This window comes from Formica exsecta, unplaced genomic scaffold (genome assembly GCF_003651465.1).
Source record: "Formica exsecta isolate Colony F162 unplaced genomic scaffold, ASM365146v1 scaffold421, whole genome shotgun sequence".
Taxonomy (NCBI): Eukaryota; Metazoa; Arthropoda; class Insecta; order Hymenoptera; family Formicidae; genus Formica; species Formica exsecta.
Window position 1 is genome coordinate 447,739 of NW_021851451.1, and position 26,421 is coordinate 474,159.

Here is a 26,421-nt window from a genome sequence, read left to right on the forward strand (position 1 = left end):
CGAAGCGTTCAATTCAATCCACTTTAATCTGCTATTTGCCCTTAAATAGCAGGCTTTTCCACTTGATCCGATTTACTTTGCAATAAAATACTCATTACACCGTAATCTCCTTATCGATACTGCAAGAGGCCATTAACTGGATATTTATACCTATATTCCCATTTTAATTAGATGCGTTCTCGTATTGATCAGTAAATTCTTTGCCTTCAATTAATTCTCTTCGAATTGTTTTAACTATTGCTGCATCACACTCATGCGATCGCGACACTGCCGAAATGTACTGTACGGCACTGTAAAACGCACGGTCCCTCCGTTTCTTTAAGTCAAGGATCTTCCCTAGTGAAACTTAACTTCATTTATCCTGCCCTAACGCCGACGCTCGATACCAACATTGTCCTTATCGCTAATCCCGAGGAGCGACGTTCCGATAGACGCCCATGAATTTCGACTAATCCGGCCTAATTCGAAAGGAGGAATAAGTTCGTCCGTTTTACTTAACTATGAAATGTGATATCTTTTCATAAAGATTAGTAACGCGCATTTGCAACAATAATAATAATGGCAATTATTTTCATTTAATTTAACTAGACACGTTGTTAAAACTTCATTAGATGTTATTGCATTTGCCATCTTGCACCATTCCGAGTTCCCTGTTTTTCTAGAGACTTTCATTTCTTCAATCGCTTTTCCATTTGCCATAATATTACTTTGTGCGCACACGTTTTTTCTTGCTTCTCTCTTTCTCTTTCTCTCTTTTTTCGCGAAATTTATTTGCTTGCAGGAAATACATAATAAAATCGCTAATTTTCTATTTAAAATAAGTGGAATATTCTTCTGGAATAGTGCATTTGATGAGCATATATAGGACCATCGCATAAATATAGGAATCTGAAGTACTCTACAAAGTTTTCCACTTTTCGCGTTTGCAGGAAGGTCGAACGAAGAAACGCTTCACTTGAATCGATTAAACGATTAAAGGACAAGTACGAGGCGAACGAGAGTAATCCCATTTCGTATACGAGCCATTATAATAAAATTACACTACAGCCAATCTACAATCAAGTGATTTGGAAAATTTGTTGCAAAACTCGCCAATCTTGATTTTCATCAAAATTATCCCAAATTATAATTAGATTAAACATAACATAGTAAATATTTCAGTTAAAAAATATCGATCATGAATAATTTTTTTTCATTAATATTAATCAACTTATAAGTTGCTGAAACATGTTAAAAATTTATCTTTTCACGTATCTTGAGTTATTATTAAATGATTGAATAATCAGCTAACAATAAAATAGCTTTTTCTTTGTCTTTTGTCTTCTCGGAAAATTAAGCATAAAATAACAATTTTAAAATAATAGTTAAATTGAAGATTTAGGACAATAGATAAATAGAAGTCGTCTAAATAATTAAAGAAATTTTCCTAAAAATTGTGTTTTTCGTAGTCGATGTATGTTTACTCGACATTGCAGCTTAATTACTTCGTTACTGCAGTCATACAGTTACTTTTTGTTGGGTCACTCGCAAGACCTCGTCCGTCCGGGGCGGAAAGAAGCGAAAGGCAGGAGGAAAATGGTACTTTCAACCAAAATTAAATACTGGCTTTCAACGGAAAAATGAGGGAAACGAAATAGAAAAATTGTACCACGGTTGCACATGAACGAGCAATTGTTTAACGAGAATAGTTTAACACGGAAAGTTAAACAAAGTGCATCATGAATGTTTAAGAATGCGAAGAAAACAAAGAGCGAAAAAGACGCCAAAGGAAGATGCGATCATTTAAAGGTTCTATGAACAAAGCAATACCTTAAACGATTTTCTTTCTTTCTATTTTGTTTTTATTTTGATGTCATTTTCAACTAAATTTAACACAATTTGCATTAAATAACTTCTATTAGATAATTTAAATAGTATGTTCTCTCAAATAATGTAGGCATCAAATATAGAAATAACTCTTCTAATTCATATATTTTCTCATTAATTTATATATTCTATACTTTTATTCTATACTATCTAATTATCCTAAAACGACTTCATCTCTCCATCAGCATTTATTTCAAGCTTACCAATCTACATTTATATGGGGATTCTGGTGACACGCTGACAATCTAATCTCACAAATAGGATGTACGAGAATGAACTCTGATTGAAACTCATCGCGTTCGCGATTTCGCCGCGAATGAAGCACGCACCATCCATACTGTAAATCGTGGGATTTCCCAATGCGAATGTGCGGCCGCGTTTGCATTTCGTTCCGTCGTGTGACAATGAATGACTGTTTCCGCGTAAACGTAAATCCGGCACGGCGGGAAATGAGGATCAATACGCCCGCGCTTCTAAGAAAATCGATATTTCCCATTAAATATAATATAAATAGAATTGACATACATACATTAAATTATTATATAAATAATACGTATTGTGTTATATATAAATATATATTATTCTCTATCTCTGATTCATTAATATACATATATAAAATTACGTAAATGGCTGCTATACGAGATTATAAATTATAGATAGCAGCAAACAACAGATCAAATTTAAAAAATAAAATTTAAATGAAATTTCTATAATTATATGTTATATTTATTTTTTTTCTTTGTAGATGTACTTTTCCATATCATTTATAATGCTAAAAAATAAATTGAGAAAAGATAATACGTATATATTACATGTATATACGTGATATATATTATACATGTACACGTAATTATATATATCATATTTATATTTTATATAGAGATCATATAAAAACGATATAAATAGCATAATGATGCGAAATGTGTCTTAAGAACATTGTTATATTTGTAGATTCTTTTACTACTCCTCAAATTTGAAGTTAGATTCTTCTTTAATAAAGATGTTGAAGCACCATTCTCTCTCGTCATATCGCCTTTAATAGATAAAAATACTTCAAAACGTATTTTCTAACGGTTAGAATAATCAATAGCGTCTGTGGAAATACTACTTCATTATTTTATAATAGCCAATTAATTGGTAATGTGGATCTATGGGAATTAATATTTTCAAAATTTAGCTTTTCAATTGGAGAGCTAAGCAGAGAAATCTAAATGAAATAATTCAGAAATGTAAACTCTTTGGCAAAAGCAAATAATCTTCACCTTTAACATTAAAGGTATAATAAGGTGAAAATTTTACATAACGCAAAGGTTACTTAATCTAATACATATTTGTGTTTTATAGAAACTCAATATAATCTCTTTTTTCAATAAAAGCATATTTTCAATGATATCAAACAAAGATGATCCTTTGGAAATTAAAAATTGTCATTTCTCTATCTTTTTAGTTCTCAATGTTATTGCATAATTAACCACATTGTACGATCATCTATCGCAATTTAGTTCGATGAATTCTAAGGTTTTAGGAAAATTTTCTAGGCGGATAATATGCGTGCTCACACACTCGTATTCTCTACGTGTCTCAACGATTACTCTTCATTTCGCAGACAGGACACCCGTCGTCGTCGCCGAGATCCGCCTTCGTGATCTCACGTAGATCTTCGTAGAATACGAGCTTCCACCCACCCGTCCGTCGCGTCGCGCCAATGCGAATAAATTGAGTATGGAGGTCTCTGCGGCTGAGAAGAGATTATGGTAATGCGAGATTACGCCGTATTTAAATGGAAGCCGCTTGCTACCTCGTCAGCAGTTTGCTATTAATGTCAGACTTCCGTGCGACTCTTGCGCCTGCGTGAATGCTAATTAGAATAATAATGCCGGCTTGACAGAGAACTAACGAAATACCGAAGTTCATTGAAATATTTTGGGCCGGTGATAAGCGGATGAAATTGAACATGCGAAGTAATTATACGCGACATACCAGCGAAATTAAAGCGATACAAAGTTAATAGCGCTATTGCAATAACAATAATGTATTGACAATAATTTCGAGACAATATTTGATCTATCTTTTACGAAAATAAATCTCGAAATATTTATTAACATTCTTAGATGTCTAACGCGAGACAAAAGTTTATATACCAATCGCACATTTACTATTAAATCTTATCTCGTGACACAAAACAAATAAAATTTGATAGTGGCGATTATTTCTAACGTTAAATGCACGTCAAGAATACGCGAATCACAATGTTTCTGGCAAAATTTTCGCCGAACTTGAAAAAGAAAAATGATCCCGACTTCGAAATTACTCAACTCCTGGTATTCTTCCCTCTCCTATCATTAGATCGACTAATTTATTATCCACCATTAAGGTACGATTACTCGTCCTCCTCCACACGACCTTGACTAAATTGCGACCGTTACGGGAAAGCAAGCACGACATACGACGAAAGAGGATGTCGTCTCTGACGCCAGGACAATTTTCTTCGCATCCCTTCGATGGTAGACTAGGAACACGTGTCATTTTCTTTGTAACAAATACATCTAAGTATGCGATCAGCGAAATGAGAGAGATTTTGTTCGGACAATCTAAAGCAACGACAATAAATCTAAATGGGACAAAATTAATATTTTGGATGCTAAATACGTAATAATATCGAGCTTATTCATTTTTTTAATACAAAAATACAAAAAATGTGCTATTTGCATTTAATTTCTTATTAGTCAACTAATTGAGATTATTACATTAATAGTCAATTAAAGGAAAGTTTTTGTCTGTCCAGGCATCAGTGCGTGGCACGGCGCTAGCAGAAGCCGATTTGCACGGAAAATTTAATTTAAAAATGCAGCCGAGCAAGCGAACAGACGAGATTACGCGGTGAAAAAGCACCGAAATTTCACGGATGTCTGGCACAATTAGACGCGATTGAGCGATTTATTTTCAACATTAAGTTAATCGAACTGAATGACGGCAATGCTTTGCTATATTATTTGCCAATTCCGTCCATAACTAATAAAAATGCGCAAAATTTGACCAATCAAACTTTGATATTCATGCAATTTGTTTTTAACATAATCCCTTTTAACAAAATTCATATAATTTAATATTTATTATTTTAAATTGTGGAAGAAATTGTGTTATTTTGCATGAAAAATAAAATATACTTGCCATGTATATGAATTTATTCTAAAATGTCTTAATCATAATATAAATACTAATTATAAATATTATTGGAAATACTAAAAATTAATTGACCTTTACGTTGCGTCAAAATCTTTCGACGATGTTAATTATTCTCCGCCGGAATTTTTTTGTTGTATTAAACGCAATACAAAGCGTGAAGAGAATCACCCTTAGAGTATTTAGAAATACCGAAGAATTTATGACGAAACTGCAGAGCCGAATATTCCTTCTGTTCGATAGCGATGGAATAAACGGCGGAGCGAGACTCACCAGGAATGTAAGTAATTCAGAGAATTCGCGCGTAGATGGAAACGACTGTAAGAAGAATTTAATATTGGTACACATATCGCTATAAATAACGTGCACGTTGTTGACAATATTTGGCGTTTCCCCTTGTGTAATTAGTCTCACCTTGATTTAATCCCTTCGACGACGGCTTGGAGAATTAAAGCGATCGATCAACGACAACGTAGTACACTGTTGACGATCAGTATCTCTTAGTTTTAGGTGAGGGATGTCAATATTTTACTTTATATAAAGAAGAGATATCCCCATTCCCTTCTTCAAAACAACAACAAGAACAAAATGTTGTAAATTTAAATAAGGCATAAATACATATATAAAATATACATATACATATTTTATTAAAAACCCCCAAAAAACTTTTTTTTAAAGGAAATAAACAGTTCGTATCGTAAAAATCCTTAATTCTTTATGGGAATTTAATTCGATAAATAATTTGCAGTGACGCAGTGAGTTGATCCTCTTAAACTGGGATCTCTCCAAAACATTGAGCTGAAAATATACCGATAAATAAGCCCACGTAATTTTGTGCCGGGAAAGGGCTCACGAATCGAATATAATGAACGGAAGATGGAAGAGAGAGAGTGTGCGGAAAACGGAAAGTAACAGAAGGTCTTATAAATTTTTCGACCTGTTTTAATCTCGCTTATAAACCGTTCAGTTATTTTAAGGAATTTTCATTAAAATTAAAAGATCTTGTCCGCCACTTATGTGCCACGTGGCATTTGTTAAATGTACAATGAAAACAATGTAGTGCCCCGATCTCATCGTTCTTAAATAAATTTCCGAAATCTATTTTTCACGATATCCAGAAATAATTCCAAACAATTTTAAAAAATATTGTTATATATAAAACAAATTTTAAATTTTTACAGGCAATGTATTTTCTAAAAGATATATTTTTGTAAGCAGCTTATCAAGTTCTCCTACCAAGCTTTAACAAGTTAACAATAATTAATCATGCATATTATATCTAAAGTTAAAATGTTTTCCTAGCATCGTTAAAAATAATTTATATTTGAATTTATGCAAAAAATATATCTAAATGGAATATTCCAATATATGTAGCTAATATGCGGAACCAAAAGATATATTTTTGTAAGCAGCTTATCATTTGAAAGTTCTCCTACCAAGCTTTAACAAGTTAACAATAATTAATCATGCATATTATATCTAAAGTTAAAATGTTTTCCTAGCATCGTTAAAAATAATTTATATTTGAATTTATGCAAAAAATATATCTAAATGGAATATTCCAATATATGTAGCTAATATGCGGAACCAAATATATATTGTATACTGAATTCAGTATTGATTTTTCCGGCAATGCACAAACTGAATAACAACTGATTTCGGAATCAGCTGTTTCAATGTATAATATAACGATTATTTGAAACCATTTTATGTATCCTATTTAAACATCTATTGCAAATGTTTCGCAAAGTTCTAATAAATAATGAGCAAACATTTTTACTGCTTATCCTTAACACAAATTATTCAATATATTAAGAACTCCCATTACTACTTGAGAAAGTTTGATCGATATTCATGAGAAACAACGATCAATGTTATATTAATGGCATATTATTCAACCAAATTCGTAACTATTATTGATTTTTTTCAGTTTAACGCTATATATTTCGCTTTCATCCTATACATATTTTACATAGATGGAATATCTGTTTCATATAGTTTATCTTTTATAAAAGCGAATGGATAATATTTTATTCGGACTTTGTTCGAATCATTAATAAACGCGTCCAATTCGTCAGTGAAATATGTACCGAAATTGAAAATGTTATACATTTTAATATATATCGTTGATCCTTGATACAATTTTTAAGAATACATTTATATATATATATACATGTTTTAATAATGTTAAAATATTTCTATAATTTTTCTTTAGTTACGCGTGCAAATTTAATTTCATACGCTAAAGTTCCTATTGCGTAACTTCTATTGCAATAATTTTAAATACAATATCAATCTCGAAATTGAATGTTTGCTATAAAAAGAGTATTTCATTCACAATTTTAGTCCATTGCGATCGCACAACACAAATTCAGAGAACCTTCGATTAATAGAAACATCACATCGATTCTGAAATACCATACAATCCCATGCCTATAGCTGCGTATAGCTGTCTATTATCTGATCTACTTTTGCGTACGTTTTCTATAAAAAGAACTATAAAGAAAAATTTCCGGTTTAATCAGTCTTCCGTCACGTGCAGCTGAGTATCGTCATCATCTCAACGACGACGCACCTCGATTTCGCGTGTCCCTCACCTCTAAAAATAACAATAAGCTTAATCCGGATAAAACTTCAAACAAGTATGCCCCAATTCCAAAAAGGTCTCTCCCGATCTCTTTGAACCCTTCGTAGCAAGAATAACAACTCACCATTAAGCTCTCAATGTTCAATAGAAATAATTGTCTAAAGGGTCCGCCTATCAGATACCTTAAAAAGACAAAAAATATATAGCTTGAACAAGATAGCGCTTGTATAATCTTTCGATATTATTCCATCTTTTTTACAATAATTGAATAAGGCAAAAATGAAATATATAAGCAAAATAAAGTTGAAATAAGCCCAGAAATAACACAATATTTCTTGTTTGCAATTATAATTGTTTCAAAGTGCGCATAAAATATTTCTTGAGAGATTTTTCAATTTATTATAATAATTTTTTAATTAATAAATATCGAAAAAAATCGTATTACTAAAATAAATTCAAAATCAAATTTCTTGTATAATATTTATCAATATTTATTATATTTAAATATTAATATCTTGTAAAAAAAAAGTTTGATTGCGTTTCTATTAAAGAATCTTTATAAAGCTGAATGGGTTAATAAACCGCCTTTTGGGAGATAACTTTGTGTACTTCGATTTGCATATAGCGATGATCGCTGTCACGAGAGAAGTCCATGTGTGAGCGGCTTTAACTATTTCCTACCGGCCGCAAACAAGTGCGATGTGACCCAGTCCGCCTTTTTTTAACAAAAAAAAAGTATGATGAGCGAAAAATAGGGTGAAAGCGACGTCGGTATTTCGCATTCTCGAGCATTCCTGTGATAAAAGAGGTAAACGCGTGCCCTCGAGCTTAACGGAAACTGAAAACGTACCAGAAGTGCGTACTTTACACTTCTCGCGTAGAAAGCAAATTTTTATTCTACAGCAAATTACGATATAAAGAACAGTCAAAAAGCTATAATAGAAAATTCCATTAATTGAATAAACGTTTGCCAAGTACTATTGACGGAGTGTTATTAAATCTCATAAAAGGTACATATGGAAAAGATTTTTTACAGAGCTTAAACTCTCTTTTATATGTGCGTATAGATAAAAATTTAGAAATTTCTTATTGTTTAATATATAATTTGAAATATTTTATTAATTGTGCTATTAATACTAGCTGTTATACTTAATTATATACGCTAGTAGCGAAAAAAATGTTTGGATATATATATTATCAGATCGATATATCTTGTATTAATTCTATTTCTACTAATATTGTTCTAATATATTTGTAATAACATGACTAGAGTTATTTGCGATAATCGCACGATGCGCTTTCTTCTTTGTTAAATATTTGCTGCAATCAATTTATTAGAGGTTCTAGCAAATATAATCAGTAAAATAAAGTTTCTCTTTGTCTCTAAAATAATGATTAAATGCCGTATATGTATATGCTACAAATAGCGATTGTTATAATATCTTGTTACACGTTGCGCGACAGCTTTTTGATCACGCTTTGTATCCACATATCCCAAAACATTTGAAAATTCGTATCGACAGAGATTATTTGCGCTCACGACATAACAAAGCACTCTATTCTGTCATCCACATGTTGATTGCAGCACAATTCACTAATATTCACGCACACACAAGCGCTCTCTTTTTAAAGTATCAATATACAAGTTTCAAACGCTAAATTTAATTGCAAGTGTTTTTTTCTAAAAATAAGCTATACAGTGCTAAGTTACAGAGCAAAATACTGTTATAAATATTACAGTCATTACTCTAAACAAAAATAAACAGTAGAAATAATATCCTATTTTTCTCTTTTCATTCAATATTTCTTAAGAAACAAAGATAAAAAATTTTATTTTATATTTTTAATGAAATTATATTTTACTTCAAAATATATTTTAACAGCATGCTCTTTTTATCTTTATAAATTATATTTGAAATAAATGGAAGAGAGAGAGAGAGAGAGAGAGAAAAGAAAAGAGCAAGTTGTGGAATTAATTCGGTATAATCTGTTTATGCTTCTGAAATACATCATGACCATTCCTTATCTTAGTTATCAATTTCGTACATACATGCCTATTATTTTTATCATTATTATTGCAATCTGCGCTCCGAGAAGAACTTTCATCGGCGATTGTGTATGATAACAAAAGTTTCTCTTTCATTACAATCGCCCTTCAGAGTCGGTAACTGTATTTCCTCGTGTCATCTAAAATCGGATGATACCTCGCGAACTCATTATAGAGCTCGACTCCTCACGGCGATTTGCATAAATTTTCCACGACTGGAAATGAAATTGCCCGCAAACTGTGGCGGATAGTGCAGTTCGGGCGTGTTCTAAGCAATCGTTAACGACGTGAACGCGGTAGACACGTATGTGAGGAGCGCATTGTTCGAGTTATGAAGATTAACCTTTTGCATTTCAGTGATAGTGAAACAACGACAAACTTTAACATGAATAAATATAATGATGCACTTGCAGGAACTGTAAGAGCAACTGTATATTTTTCTGAAATGCATCAACAGTTATTAATTTCGTAACAGAAAAGTTAATGTTATATCGCGCTTAACTTATTTGCTTCTTTAATGTAATGTTTAAATACATAAAAAGAAAATTTCTTTCTTTTATTTTTTTACTGTTTATAAAACAAGATTGACAAAACAAGATTTCTAAATTATTTAGATTGAATGATATAAGTTGTTTAATAAATAAATAATATTATTTCTTTCCCTCTCTCCCTTTTTCTTCTTTATATTTTTTCATTCTATATAATATTGCATTATAATATTGTAGTTATTGCATGCATAATTAGATAAAGTTATATAAAAAGTGAATAAACTTGATATAATTTAATACTCATTAATAATGATGCGTAATGTGTTGATTAATTGGATTTCATCCCGTGCATCTGTATAAAATTTGCATTTCATAATAGCTTTATGCACTTTTTAGCAGCAGCGTATACCGTGAACTTCATCGATAATCCGACATCATAGAGCAACCTGGTATCATGATTTAATACCAGCCGTTGCGGCGCCATTAGCCGAGCTCGTATAATTTCTAGCCCCTGCGCATTATTCGCTTTAAAAAGCTTTCCGATGCTCGCAGTTGCATACGCTTTCTCGTTGCACCACCCGTTAACTTGGCAGACAGGCGGAAAAAATACGTCGCGCGTGTAGGTGAAAATATAAAAATAGATAAAGTATATACATAGAACATAGACATAGTTGGTGTATCGATGTATTCGCATACACACACATATCAACATTGATCAATCGGATAGACTTAGCCTCGGTGATTAAACAATGTCGAGAATTTTTCACACACTCTAGAAAGCTTAATTGATTGATTAAAGAAATTTGATAAAAAGATTAGTAAATCATATTTTAAAGACACAAAAATTAATGCATCTAAATTAATTAAAATAAATAAAGTAAAATTAAACAAATGTCCAAGTCGCATACAATAAGATCATAGTAACTAAACGTAGCATTAAATAAAATAACTTTTATTATTCATAAAATTATTTAGTTATATATTGCTCTACTTATATTAGATACAAATTTATTAATATGTTATTTATAAAATCCAAATATATAATTGAAGACGGAATATCTTTTCTTGATGTATTTTAGACTTTAGTAGAAATATCTTATTAATGTCAGTCCATTAGACTGTTGACTCAAATTTTTCCCAATCAACTCTCTAGAGTTGTGCAGTCACTCTCGGAGGCACTTTCATTAAAAATATGAACTTATTTTATAATGTGTGTGTATGTATATATAATTGTTCATTCCTATTGTTTATGCCAGGTTTGCGAGACAGAAAGAAAAAAAGAGATGAAAAGTTCACTCATTTTAAAAATTTACCAATGAGTTCTTTCTAAGAATTTTCGACATTTATCACTTTATAGAAAAACTAAACCGCATCAGTATAATAAAAACTGAATTGTAATAACTATGAATATAATTAACATGTTGGCGCAAATTAAGAATTGTCACAAGATTAATAACACAAAAATCATGAGAGTAATAATAGTGTCATGTGAAAATTATTACTATAAAATAAAGAGTGCAAAAAATGAAGAATAATTCGTTAATGAAAGACTATAAATTAAAGATAAAATGATAATAAGCGTTAGATAAATTACAAAGTAAGTATATCATTGTATACTAAATTATAAAAATAAATGGATCTATATAAATAAAAGTAATTTACGAAGATTTTATTACGATCATTAATAATAAAGAAATAAATAAAACCATATAAATGCTCAAACACCTTAATTATTATTTACAAAGTAAAAGTCGAAGAGCGTTAAAAAATTGTGATGCCATACAAATGACAGAACACTCGAACGAAATTTGAGTCTTCACTAACCGGGAATGTTCATTCTTTGCTCACTAAAGAAGAATCTCGGTAAAAGTAATAAATGCAAAATAATGTAAAAAATCTAAAAAGCAAAGAAAGAGAAAGAGAGGCATATCCAAAGATTTACTGAATCTTTTGCTAGTTGTCCGCTTCTGTGTTGTATGTTCTCTCTTCGCGATACCCTTTTAAAGCAGCCGTAAATTTATGTTATGCAAATACGGATTTCCACGGGAAAACATCGCGTGAGAGGAAGAGTGACATTTTGCTCGCCTCGGCCAAGGAAAGTATAAAATTCGCGCTTTGTCGTTTGACTGTCAACAAAAGTTGCATTGCTATTGCATTAATATAGAACGAACATGAAAATTAACAAATAAAAAAGTATCACATAAAATAGTTTTGAATATCAATCTAAATATAATTTTTCACAATATATATCTTCACAATGGTGCATTAAAAAAATTAATATAAATTTTAGTTAAACACATAAGTGTACAAACACACACATATATTATATGCGTATAAATAAAACAAAAAGATGAAAATAATAATATATTATACTGACAACAGTATAGACAACGAAAGAGCATTTACTTGAGACTAAAGTAAAAAAGAATTCGTGCGTTTAAACGAACAAATTTTTTCTTTTACCGACGTAATGAATTTCTGTGAAACGTAGCGCGGAATAAAATAGAAATCTAAGCGATTCGATAACAATAACCGCTACCAGGGTGAACTACCACCACAATGCCACCGATTTAAAGTGGAAGAAGCAATTTGTGGAACATCGTTCCTATTTTCATGCGTGTCACGAGCAGACCCTGCTTATAATCATAATCTATAATCGGCAAATACGCAATTAACTCTAAATCGATTCTTAACGTATAAAAAATTTCTTGAAATAAAGCTTACGCAATTTACAAAAATTAACATCAATTTAACAGAAATAAATATTCCATCTGCAAGAAAAGGAATATGAAAAATTAAGTTATAATGCAGTAAAATAATAAATAAATCAAGAAATAAAAAGTTAATGATGAATAATTACTACAAACTTATAGATATACACATGCGTGTGTGTATATGTGTGTTTGTATGCGTGTATCCGTGATTTAATAACTAAAAAATATAATTTAAAGATTCAATTACTTGTATATGTAAGAAAAATTGTCTTCTAAAATACACAAAGATCCCATCTAACAAGTTTTACTAACAGGATATTAATCGTAATATCGTTGTAGCACGATTATTCTAGGTCGCTCAATATAGTATCCAAGGCTTGAGGCGCAGGCAAAATGTTTTATTCACTCAACTATATTAACAACACAATATTCACCCTATCTTTAGGAGACAGGTTTATAGTATGACACTTTGACGTTATACATAGTAGACGTTTGACATGAAAATTATCTAATATAAGCTCATCCTCCTGTCTCGTCATTCTGAGCCTTCCGCTCATACGCAATGTGTGCTTATGTATGAGAGATACAACGTCCACATGCATAATGCAGAAGCACGTGGATAATGCATAAATATTTAGAATTGATTTCTATGCGGCGCATAGTCAAACATTAGTGACAAAGTGACATATATTATAATCTCAGCAGAGACATTGTATTGTCTCGGTCATCTATTTTTCAAAATATTACTTGGTTATCTTTAATATGTCAATTCCAAAATCAGAAAGAAAAAAAAGGAAGAAACAAGTAAAAATTTTGTAAATATTTTAATAGATTTTTAAAAATCAAATATAATTAAAAATGTTTTTATTTAATTATTTATAGTAAATAAATAAAGAAATTGTAAATGTTTTTTTATCACATTATTAAAATTATTTATATTAAAATCAATTTGTAACATTTTTTTAGGATAAGTAGAAGAAATGTATAATTTTACAGCGTAACATAAAATCGATAAACAAACTTGCGTTATAAATACTATTATTTCTATAAAAATTTCGGCTTTCGTAAAATATGAATAGCAAGCGAATATTAATATTCAAGTATTTTCGCGCAAGAAATTTGGAGATTTCTAAATAAACCTCTCGGGTGGAAATTATCAGCCAAATACTTTGATGCGATGAAGAAGAATAATGTAGGATATACCATTAACTCATTTCCAAAAGTTTAGAAGCGAAAACAATTTATAATAGCAGTTATAAGTGCTTGCGCTTTTGCTTCGTAACTTCGCAATGAATTGATAAGCGGGAAGAACGATACTCTGCAAACATTTCCTACACTGTTTTAACGATTATTTTCTAAATACCACATTTTATTTTGTTCGTTAGCAAAATCATGCCTGTTCACTAAAATAATTAACATTATTTTCTTCAGAATAGCAAATTTTGTAAATTTTTTGATAATATAAAACAAATTAGCTTATACTATCTGATATATATATATAGTAAGGTGAAGTAGACTACAATAATCTATAAAGCTATTATAACAATTATCTAAACAGCGATCCGTTTTATATATTAATGTAATTGTGATTTCTTGCTGAAATTAACAACTATTGTTTCTCTTTAAAGTACAAATTAAATTATACACGATAAAATGTTTCGAAATAAATAAAAAATTTATATCTTATATTGGGAACACTTTTATATAATTATAATATTCGCGCGTGTACAGGCAAATTCCAAAAATTATTTTGCGTGAAAGCCCGTAATAATATGTTAATAAAGTTTAGTACGTTCACTGAATGAGCATTAAACGCGTGCAGCGCGTTTATGAAAATCAAAATTATAATTAATGCGTAGTATCCGATGTGTATGATTGTCGGCGTAAAATTTTCATTTCAATTCATCGCTAGTGCAGATTTAAATTCCCTATTGGACCTTTTGTTCGAGCATTAGCGATAAAAATGATTAGCTAGTACATCATGGATTCTGAGGGCGATCAATCGCTCATTTGTCATTAGCCCTATTTAAGTATCAGTTTGAATCGCGCTCAAACTACGTCATGGAAACTGTCAGAGTGGGAAATAGTTTTCCAACTATTTCTGCATACATGATAGCCCAGTTTCTAACCGATATTCGACTCGCGTACAAGCCATATATTAGTAATTTCGACAAGTAATCTTCGTTATTCTAAACTTATCGCTCTAATGATCAGTCATTCTTCATTTCTCTATTAATCGCTCTAGCAATCAGCCGTTCCGTATCTCCTTATTGTATCGAGTAATGTAAATGCAAATCTATCCGTACGCTATCGTTAATCATTTCAATAAACAAAGAGGATAATCAAATTTCCATACACCGATGTACAGAATTTTGCATGGATGGGATTCGTGATATCAGCATAACATGTACATCTCGAGTTACATTCTCGAGAGAGAAATCGAAGTTATTCGCGTCTATGAATCGTGCCTCGAACAAATGCTTCATTAGTCAAACTGCGCATGTTGCCAACGAAGTTGCAGAGAAGTACAACTCCGCGCATGTCTGGGGCAAACAAAGTGATTTAGCGAATTTCTTCACGAGAACTGTAACATCGTCTGTTCCTATCATGAAACATGATTGATTGTTATCGAAAATTCAATCAATATTAAAAGTTTTAGAAAGATGAGAACAATGAAAAGACGACAAAAACAAACAATAAAATTGTACCGATGAATTATCAGATAATGTCAGATGTCTGCGGATAAAAAAAAAATATTATCAATTAGGTTCGAGAAAATCACAAATGATACAGTTATATAAAAATAATTTCTCTTCCACGTCACGATTCACAACTACAGCGCCATGAGAGATAGGATTTTGAGCTGCGGATTTTGTTATATACCGACTATCTTGGGCATATCTCCAGGTGTAAAGGATGAGGAAAAGCATTTCCTCGACTTCGTACAAATGGCTGCGACTTACTTAGAAGAATAATAATACGCACATCTGCGAAGACAAAAGATCGCTCGCCGCAACACAATTCGAGGATAAATAGTTTTCATAAATAGTCCGGACAACATCTACAAAATCGAGTAACAGTTTGCTCGTACAAGGCAGCAATTATTTATTTAATCGACTGTTTATCTATGTACAGCTTTTCCCTAGCAGAATTCTACGATAATACAAATATTTATCTGAGTACTTGAGAAACATAGCAGTTTTTATAATTTAAAGACCGTTGTAATTAAATAATACATAATCTTATCTTATGGATATCATATCAAAAATATATAAATAATACTCAGTTTACGTAGTTTAATGAGATTTCAAAAACTACGTGCGTAGATGAATATTTATAATCGTGCAAAATAACAATTGTTTGTGTTTGCAATGAATCAATTTCCATCACTTCCATCATTCGAATAATATTTGCACGGTAATCTTAGGAAACTCTCGAATTGCGAGTAAATTATATTTAATATTTGATTAGAGAGTTTTCAATTTGCGGCTTATTTTATGGACGAAATATTTTAACATTCCATCATAATAAATAAAGACAAGCAAACGAAGCTACTTTTAGTTACTATTGATCAAAGTTAATTTTTTAATCTTTTTCATTATCCTTTCAACTGTATGTACATATAGTTCATATATATATTATATATTCTGTTATACTATAAAAATGCAGATTAACCAATTGACTAATTTATCACAAACTAGATAAGCGTTAAAAATGTATCTTGTAATACAGAAATACCTCGAAACTCCGTGCTTCGAGATACGTTTCATAACATGTCAAACATTTCGTAAAGTAAAACACGTTTAAACTGGGACAGAGTACGAGCCATGCGAGGTGTATGAAAGCTATCAATTCGTTGGACTGGTAATGACGAAAGACAGTTAAACGCGACGGCGGAAGTCGCGAACTGTCTCTGCAAGTAACGCAGCATCTTCGCTTTGCGATGCGTACTTGTTAGTGCAGAAATTGCATACGTTCTTTCCTCCATCTCTCTCTTTCTCTCGACAAATATCCACATTGCACTCTACATTCTAATTTACAGATGTCAAGATAAATCTCAAGGATCGAGATAATCATCGATTTCACAGGAATCACATGCTTCCCGTTTGTCGATAGAAGTGAGAATTCGAGATAGTGGTCTCGTGCAGAAAACTCGTTAACTCTCATTCCAAATTACAAGAGAATCTACACATGAAAAACATAGATTCGATTACATGCGCGAGAAACACGTATCGATTTTTACGTCCCATCTTCGAGAGGATGTCTCTCAATGACATCTCAATGAATTTTTTTTACATATGAAAATAAAGCGATATGTCGCGATAATTATGGTAATTAATTAAAATTAAGAATCCGCATGTTTATTACGCCGTTTTTATCTCAACTTTTATTATTTTTATTCTCATTATATTTGACAATCAAAAAAAGGAAATATATTATTTTATGGAACACACAGGAAATTTGCGATACCAATTTTTTCTGGGACAATTTTATGGTTAAAAAAATTGGAATTGGAGAAAAATGAGATTTTAGATTGCAATCTATTTTTTATCGCATATAGTTAACTCATAACTATATATGTAATATAATAATAAATTTTTTTTTTATAATATCTTGTGATCAATTGCACGAATAGAATGCTATTATGATCATCCGATATGCGTCATGGCTTTAAAATTTAGTTTTTAAATGTATCGATACTTTTGTTACCTTTATTTAAAAAAAGATAAAAATACAGATCGTTAGAGCATTAAGTTTTGCGTATATATATGCTACACTTGGTTGAATGATGGAAAGAAAATGGATAATAAAATCTCATGGATCCGTAACTATTTTTATTATTTTACGGTGAGAGAAAAAATTCTTTTTTTATATAACCAATTATTTTTTAAAGTATGTGTATATTATAATGGAAATTATATTTATTATATATGTATATATAATAAAAATAACATCCGATTATAATATAAACATATTTATACAGTATATACTTTTGAATTTGATATAACTTGATTCAGAAATCTCACCATATATTAAAAGGTTATTAATTAACTCAAATTTGAACAAAGTAAGATACACGTATGGAGAAAATATCATTTGTTGGAAAATATGTTGAAATATTAAATGACGAAAACATTTTGTGTTCTGCAGTATATTCACATATATTCTCCCTCTCTCTCTCTCTCTTTCTCTGTCTTACGTTTATGCATCAACAAGATATGTAATCTCATGGTGATTACATATATTCTCCCTCTCTCTCTCTCTCTCTTTCTCTGTCTTACGTTTATGCATCAACAAGATATGTAATCTCATGGTGATGACATGTCAACAGACAGACCGTGTACTATTCCCGACGAACGCGTATCCAATTTGCAGTAGAAACGGATAAACAAGCGCGCAGTAAATTATTTGCAATACCTGCATGCTCCCCTATTATTCCTATTTTGCTGTAATGGAGAACCTTGTACGCACAGGGACTGATGTCCCTTTGGAATGACCCCAACGACGCAGCGCAATACGACATATCGATTAAAAAAGCAGCATCAAGTTGGTGTTAATAAAAGTGACATACGACTGCGGTATTACTGTAATATTGGCGATATGTAACTATAAAATGTAATCACGTTACAAGATTTTTCAAAGAATCATCGAAAAAAATATGATGCAAGAAAATCTGTTATTAATTACAAATATATATCATATTTTATTATAAAATTATAATATATTAAACATTTTACGCGACACACAAGGTACCGCGAATATAAAGAATTTGAAAAATGTTTACTTTAGATAATAATAGTCAATTTTTTAGAAAATCTGTTAGATATCACTATGATATAATTTCAGAATGCCGTTGCAAATTTTGAACGATGTGACTTTCTCATTTGTGAACAATCGATTACAATGCGAGTTACGTTTTGTCGATAGGGTATCGATTACCACGAATAGGTACAGCGAGGAAATCGAGGAAAAAGAGAAAAAAAGCATTGCCTGTTTAACCTCGCTTTCTGCTTCCGCGAGCAAGGCAAACACGTTCAGGATCTCCCTCATGCGAGCTTCACGAACGTGCTACACACCGATTCCGCGTCGAAACGCGAGCCACGTTCGTCGCAACTTCATTTCCAGAGAAGTACGAGATACTTTATCGCCGACGATTGTGTGCCCTCAATCCCGAATTCATATTTTGTGCCGGCTTTTGAAGGCACTAGTAGACGCTATTAACTTTTTAATAGGAAACTCTTTTGTCAAAGATGTATTGTACCATTTTTGAAATTTCGAGATATATAATATATTATATACATTCGTGCATTTAACAAAAAAGATTCCATAAGTTTACGTGAAAATTTGTGATTTATAGTTATATAACTCTAGTCTCTATTTAATATTACTAAATAATTGCTACAAATTTTTTTAAGTATGCTTTTTTTAAAGTTAAATAATAGAGAATTATCTCTGTCGTTGTAAAATTTCAAATATTACAGATTGTATCAATCAATGTATCAAGTAATTCAGTATTATATTAACGATTTAAAGTAAATGCAGACGTGTCATCTCAAGACCGAGCGAAACGTGCTACCCATGCTAATTAGTCAAATCGATACCTAACCGATGAGCCTTAATAAACTCGATTAACTGACTCGATCGTGTTTAACAAAAATTACATCATTCAAATCTCATTAATCGTCCGTTCGTGCTGTTTCAACAATTAAAACATAACAAGTTCTTAACGAGGAAACTCTTTTGTCAAAGATGTATTGTATCATTTTTGAAATTTCGAGATATATAATTATATACATTCGTGCATTTAACAAAAAAGATTCCATAAGTTTACGTGAAAATTTGTGATTTATAGTTATATAACTCTAGTCTCTATTTAATATTACTAAATAATTGCTACAAATTTTTTTAAGTATGCTTTTTTTAAAGTTAAATAATAGAGAATTATCTCTGTCGTATGTATTGTACCATTTTTGAAATTTCGAGATATATAATATATTATATACATTCGTGCATTTAACAAAAAAGATTCCATAAGTTTACGTGAAAATTTGTGATTTATAGTTATATAACTCTAGTCTCTATTTAATATTACTAAATAATTGCTACAAATTTTTTTAAGTATGCTTTTTTTAAAGTTAAATAATAGAGAATTATCTCTGTCGTTGTAAAATTTCAAATATTACAGATTGTATCAATCAATGTATCAAGTAATTCAGTATTATATTAACGATTTAAAGTAAATGCAGACGTGTCATCTCAAGACCGAGCGAAACGTGCTACCCATGCTAATTAGTCAAATCGATACCTAACCGATGAGCCTTAATAAACTCGATTAACTGACTCGATCGTGTTTAACAAAAATTACATCATTCAAATCTCATTAATCGTCCGTTCGTGCTGTTTCAACAATTAAAACATAACAAGTTCTTAACGAAGCGACAATCTCAATTGTGTAGTCTGACAATAAGTTATATTCCAATAAATTCGTCCGTTTCAAGTGCAATCTCGTTGACGCTTGCTAACAATTTATCGAACAAGTTCCTTGATTGTCAAATTTAACGAGCAAATAACGAATCAATAATAAATTTATACTTAATTCTCTTAACGACAGGGAAATTCGCCAATAAATGCCTCTGTTTTAATGTAGAGCCTTGACATCGATTGGTTCATGACATTCATGAGCTTTGGACGATACTTCAGCGTGATTTCTCAAAATAATAGTATCTATATAAATTTTTTCACATTTGAAACGTTTAAAATATTTTCGCATAAAGCCATAATATTTTTCCTACATTGTCCATATCGTCGTTTACATATTAATGTGATAAAGTTCATATTTTTGGATTAACAATTAAATTACGTAAAAAAGCTCGATTACCAATTTTAGTAACATATTTAAGAATATTTAATTTTTGTTTTGAAAAATCCCTTGCTAATTTTTCTTCTATTAGATTAATCTAAACTACTATGCATTATTTTCCCAGCAAGAATTGTTCGATATCATCGCTGTTTACAAGCCTAATTAACTGAAAAACCGCTTTCAATCAAGTATACGAAAATTAAACACTCGATCGAACTTTGCCGTTGAACGAGAATGAGTCTCGAAAGAACGTCTCGATTGATCCCTTTTGGGGTTTCTGGCTGAACGACTTTACTTACTCACCCTTTGTCAGTCGCCAAAGGTCGAATGCCCGCACAGCTGTGACGTCGGCGGGAAACGTCGCACAGATCGGAGGTCAGCTGAAACAGGCGGAGTGTGACGTGGCTTGCACCACTTGGTGCTGGCAGCGGCGAAAGCTACGAGATGAATACTATTCACCACCGAGCACGACCACCCTCACCATTCGAGGGTGCGCGGACGACTGAGGTCCGCCTCGACCGTCACCGTGGGTGTAGCTGTGCGGTGGTAGCTAGCTCTCCCACCCTGGCCTTTTTCCTCTCTCACCCTTCGCGGGAAAGCGCACCCCCTCTTTTATCTGCGAAGCTCTGTCTCGATCCCCCTCTCTCCTTCTGTTTCTCTCTTTTTCTCTTTCAATCCTGAGTTCTCCCTTAACTTCTCGGACTTTTTTATCCTTCTTGCACTCGTCGAAGCGCGTTCTTCGTTTATCCGACTCAGGCTGATCTTCGTCGCTCTGACGTCGATCTGTTTTCCTATTTCCTTCGCATTCGTTTCTATGCATTTCTCCTTTTTGCATTTTTGTATTCTTTTCCCAATCTTCTTTGTTATTTTCTTCACCCTCCATCTACAAACGAACCAATACTTTTCCTACTCTCTTGATCCACTGTGTCTCAGTTATCTCATTCATTCCGTCTTTCTCACATGTGATTCTGTAGTCTCGCTCTCGTCTTCTTTCTCTTCGATTCGTATCGTTTACTTCCATCACTTGAATCTTTGTTCAATCTGTCTTGTCTCTACCTACTGCATTATTCCTTCTCTCTTGTATTCACGCGTACTACCTTGGAAAATTTCGCACCCTCCGGCAGTTCTCTGCAGCAAGAAACAAACGCTGGATTCGATTCGCCGACCCGGTCCATCCTGCCGGAGGGGAAAAGTTAGCTTCTACAGAGGCAAACGAGTGAGTGGTGGTGGCCTGGTCAGCGGAAACGACAAAGACAAACGATGACAGCATGATCGGCGAGAAGAGAGAAGAGAGAAGAGCGGGAGAAAGACGGACAATGCATCCGGAGCGTAGGTCATCGTAGATGGGAAGGGGCCCGATTTATTGACTACTGGGGACTTATCGTGAAACTACTTGCAATTTCAATTGAAAACACATTTTCCACAAGCAATACGTGTTTTCGAGCAATCATGAATCTCTTTCAAAGAGAGCACATTTATATATTATATATTTGATTTCAAAATATAATACAATAGAGCAGCTGACTAAAATACAGAATTTTTTTATGTATAAATTATGGATAAATTTTGTACGTTATATATCATATATTATTTGTAAAATAAAAAGTAAAAATTGAAAGAAAGAAAGAAAAAACGATTAAAATAAAATCGTAATTATTTGATAAATATATATATATTTTTATTTCTGGAAATATTTTTTTATAAAATTAAAAGGTGAATAATTGTAGAGAATTTAAAATGATAAAATTATTATAAATATACGACATTTTATATAACCATTGTATAAAAAATTAATTTTTAACTTGAATGTGTAACATACAGATTGAACTGATTCTCTCAATAGATTAGATCGATCATTAAATAACAGTCTATCACTGGCTGTTATTCAAGCCAAAAACAAGTTATTTAGAGAAAGTCATCCGATAAGTTAGGAATTAAAAGTTATTTTAATGCAAACGGTCTCTCGCAAAGGGATCTGCTTTAATACCACGCCTGTGCTGACAAGATTCAACGATACATATATCAGAACAGAGATTTCCAGAAGATTCATGTCGCTTCACATGTAACAAAATTTATCGCATCATTCGTTTTCAAAATAGAACGAATGTATGTACGTAAAACAAACACCAAAAGCTTGTTAATCCAGAAATCGAATAATGACGGAAAATAATCTTTCTTTCTTTCCCTCTCTCTCTCTCATTTTTTTAAAAAACTTAAAAAGATTACAACTCTTCAAAAGCAAATTTTTTTGTGACATTTGTCACATTTTATACACTATAATATTTAGAATTATTATAACATTTTTAATATCACATAATTAAAGTATCTTATCTGTTGATTCCATCTTCTCTCTTTCTTCTCTTGCAGTTATATGTCAAACCGAATCAAACGTCAAAGCCGTATAATTAGCGCGATTTTAAACTCCATTCTAATACTTCGTACTTTTGTGTCGCTTGTAACGCGATTCGATCGTATATGCAAAAGACTGGAATTGACAATTTCTCATCAGACTAACTTAAACCATTTGTATGGGAATGAGAAATATGGCGCCTGGCAACGTCGCGTCTATACTGAACATCCATGCAGACAGCTTTCAATTTGCTACAAAATAATTTACACTTTCCAGTACAGCGATTCTGCTGGGAAATTTATTGTGAATATGCATGCAGTACTTATGAATATGAATATGAGAAAATTATTATGCCAACGACGAGATGAAGAAAGTTTGCACGCAGAAAAGCTTCTCTCTTTTCGTCTTTCTGTCTCTCTCTTTTTCTCTCTCTATTTATTTATTTATTTATTTATCTCTTTCTCTTTTTTCCTTCCTAATTGTCTTCCCTCCTGTCAAATTTATTCATAATTTTTCGAAATCCTCGAAAAGACAGGATTTTATGCGAATGAGTGGAAAGGTAGCGCATCTCGTAATCGATGACAAAAATCAAATTTGTGCAAACAAATCACATTTGAAAATCATGATGCAGGACTATATGGTATTGCAACAAACTATATTTCAGTACACAGAATGTCTCTGTAATGCTTCCTGCTGCTGCGTTACGACAACTATATTACTCGTGATTTAGCGCAATAGTCAGGAAACGTCTGCGATATGCATTAAAATAAACTTTAAGCTATTTATCCAGGACTAGAACCCTATAAGCGCGCGCCATTTATTTTGTGTTTATGTGTGTATAATTATTTACACATATTAACTCTAGTTCTGTATTTTTTCAAAATAAATTAAATAAAAATTATACACACCCTTAATATTTGAACTATCAAATGTTCATGACAGTTACGACAATTATGACAGGCTTTTATTGATATAAAGTAATGCACAGCGTAGCGTCGAAATAACTAATCAGCATTGCAGAAAAGAGGTAACAATACTTGCGAATATCGATTTAATACACCTTTTTAAAAGTGAATATCTCAATGAGAGCTGCTCACGGCATATTATTAAAATATTATATGTGTGTGTTATATATAAAATATTATAAAAGGCGCCATTTAGTTTTTATAAATAATAATAGACAAAAATGATTAAAAAATCGCGATATCTTTTGCAATATTGAAGCATAAGAATATTAAGAGTTTCTTTTATATCTCGTGGGATGCTACCCAGAATTCTAAATAAAAAACCAGAATTGCGAAAAAATTTACCTTTAAAATATTTGAAATTAATTTAAAATATATACTTATATAGAAAATTTAATATTTGTATGTGTGTGTGTGTGTGTATTAGGATAATACCTAACATGATATTTGGCCTTGGCGGCGTAAACATTGAGGCGCGTAAAAATTGTTTACGTATCACGGCCTTGTTATCATTCATACAAAGACACTTGAATAGAACTGTAGTGGGGCGAGACGTTCAAATTCCTTTCCTATCCTGTGTTATTATTTGCGCGGCGATACTCGAGCAGTAAAATAGCAGTGCGAGACGTTCCGTCAAATTCCTTTTTTAAACGCGATCGCGTTTACTGTGAAGGGAAAACCAAGTACCCAGTGTCATCGTTGTCATTGTGCCGCGGACGGCTCGTCGTATCGTCGGTGCTGTCATCGTGCCGCGGATAGCTTGTCGCGTCGTCGGTGTCTCGTCATCGTGCCGCGGACGGCTTTCGCGTTTTTCGCGTCGCGTGTCACCACAGCATTGCCACGAGTCGCACAATGGCTCATATGTGGCACGCGCATTTGTGCGTTGAACGCACATTAGTGCGTCGTCGTTGCCGTCATCGTGCCGTACGAGCAAGAAACGGGGTTCGATCGTGCCGAAATTCGAAAGTGCGGGAGTGTCGTTCGAAGTATCGCGCGTGTAAGTGCGGAAATAATCTTTTAATAAAAGTGCGGGAGTGCCGTTTAAAGCATCGCGCGTGTGAATCAACCTGAGAGGAGGAGGAGGCCTAGGAGAAGCATCGGGCACCGGTGGAACAAACCTATGGTAAGTAATTTGTTATTTTATATTAATTATTTATTAATTGTACGTGCAATTTAAATTAAGCATTTAATTGCGTAATTTAATTTTTTATTTATATGATTTAAACAAAGCAGAATTAGAGAAAAGGATTTTTATATAAAAGCTATAATCTTATAAAAGTTTCTACTTTCAGATTACAGCTTTTATATGTGATTATTAGAGTTATTAGTAGCGTTCTTTCCAAAATTTTTAAAATTATTTTGTTATTCTGCTTATTATATACATCGAATATAAAATTCAATGCATATAACGAATTTTTTGAAATATTAATTACTTTTAGCGTTGCTACAATTTGGATCTTTTATTTATATGTTACAGATCAACGTAACGATCCTAACAACCTGAGAGGAGGAGGAGACCTAGGAAAGGCATCCTGCATCGGCGGAGCAACCCTAGGGTGAGTATTTATTATTTGTATATTAGTTGCATATTAGTTGTTGAAAATCGCGTATACGCATTAATTCGGTTTCTTTATTTAAATGAATTAAACAAGAAAAGATTAAAAAGAAAGACTTTTACGTAAATCTTATTAAAGTTTCTATCTGAAAAAAAGTCTTTTTATAATTTATAAAGTTGTTCTGTATTTATGAGAGAGCTTCTTAATATTGTACGCATCGAATAAAAAATATTCCGCATGAAATATTAATTATATTTTGGACGCTATTATAATTTGAGTTTTATATTTGTATGTTACAGACAACGTAGCCTCAAGACCGACAACTCCGCTGTTGCGCATCAGTGCCGGTAAGTGATGAACTTTATTTTATTTTGAGTTAACGGATTCGTAGATATTGTAGATATAAATATAGATTGTAGATTGTAAATAGATCCGTTGCCTCAAAATAGATGGGCTAGAATAGATTAAATCAAATAACTTTCAAGAGATTTTTAATGATACTCTCATGAGATTTTTAATTTTTAAATATGCATTACATATGCAAAACATATTATAGGTATAATTTAAAATATAAATTAAAACAAAAATTTGAAAAACAAAATATTTTTTTTAATTGATAAATTTTATTTGATTTGTTTAATGAAGAAGGCGCTAGAGTAATTTTATTAATTATATGAAATAGTAACAACTTATGCTTATATTGCACTAATTTTTTATAGCCCATTCATCTATATTATCATATAGCTTTAATTGATATAAAGCCAAATTATTGATCTATGAAATTATATAAAATATAAATGTTTT

General features: G+C 31.8%; 1 protein-coding gene across 3 annotated transcripts in view; it reads right to left on the minus strand.

The window, feature by feature from the left end:
• Positions 1–26,421, minus strand: part of LOC115240229 — a 139,046-nt gene that overhangs the window by 95,212 nt on the left and 17,413 nt on the right. Inside the window, exon 1 of one of the 3 annotated variants that reach the window (XM_029815257.1) lies at positions 21,050–21,270. The exons of the other annotated variants lie outside the window; for them this stretch is intronic. The gene's annotated coding sequence lies outside the window, so the exon portion shown is untranslated. Of the gene's footprint in view, positions 1–21,049; positions 21,271–26,421 lie in introns of those variants that run through there. 3 annotated transcript variants of the gene reach the window in all.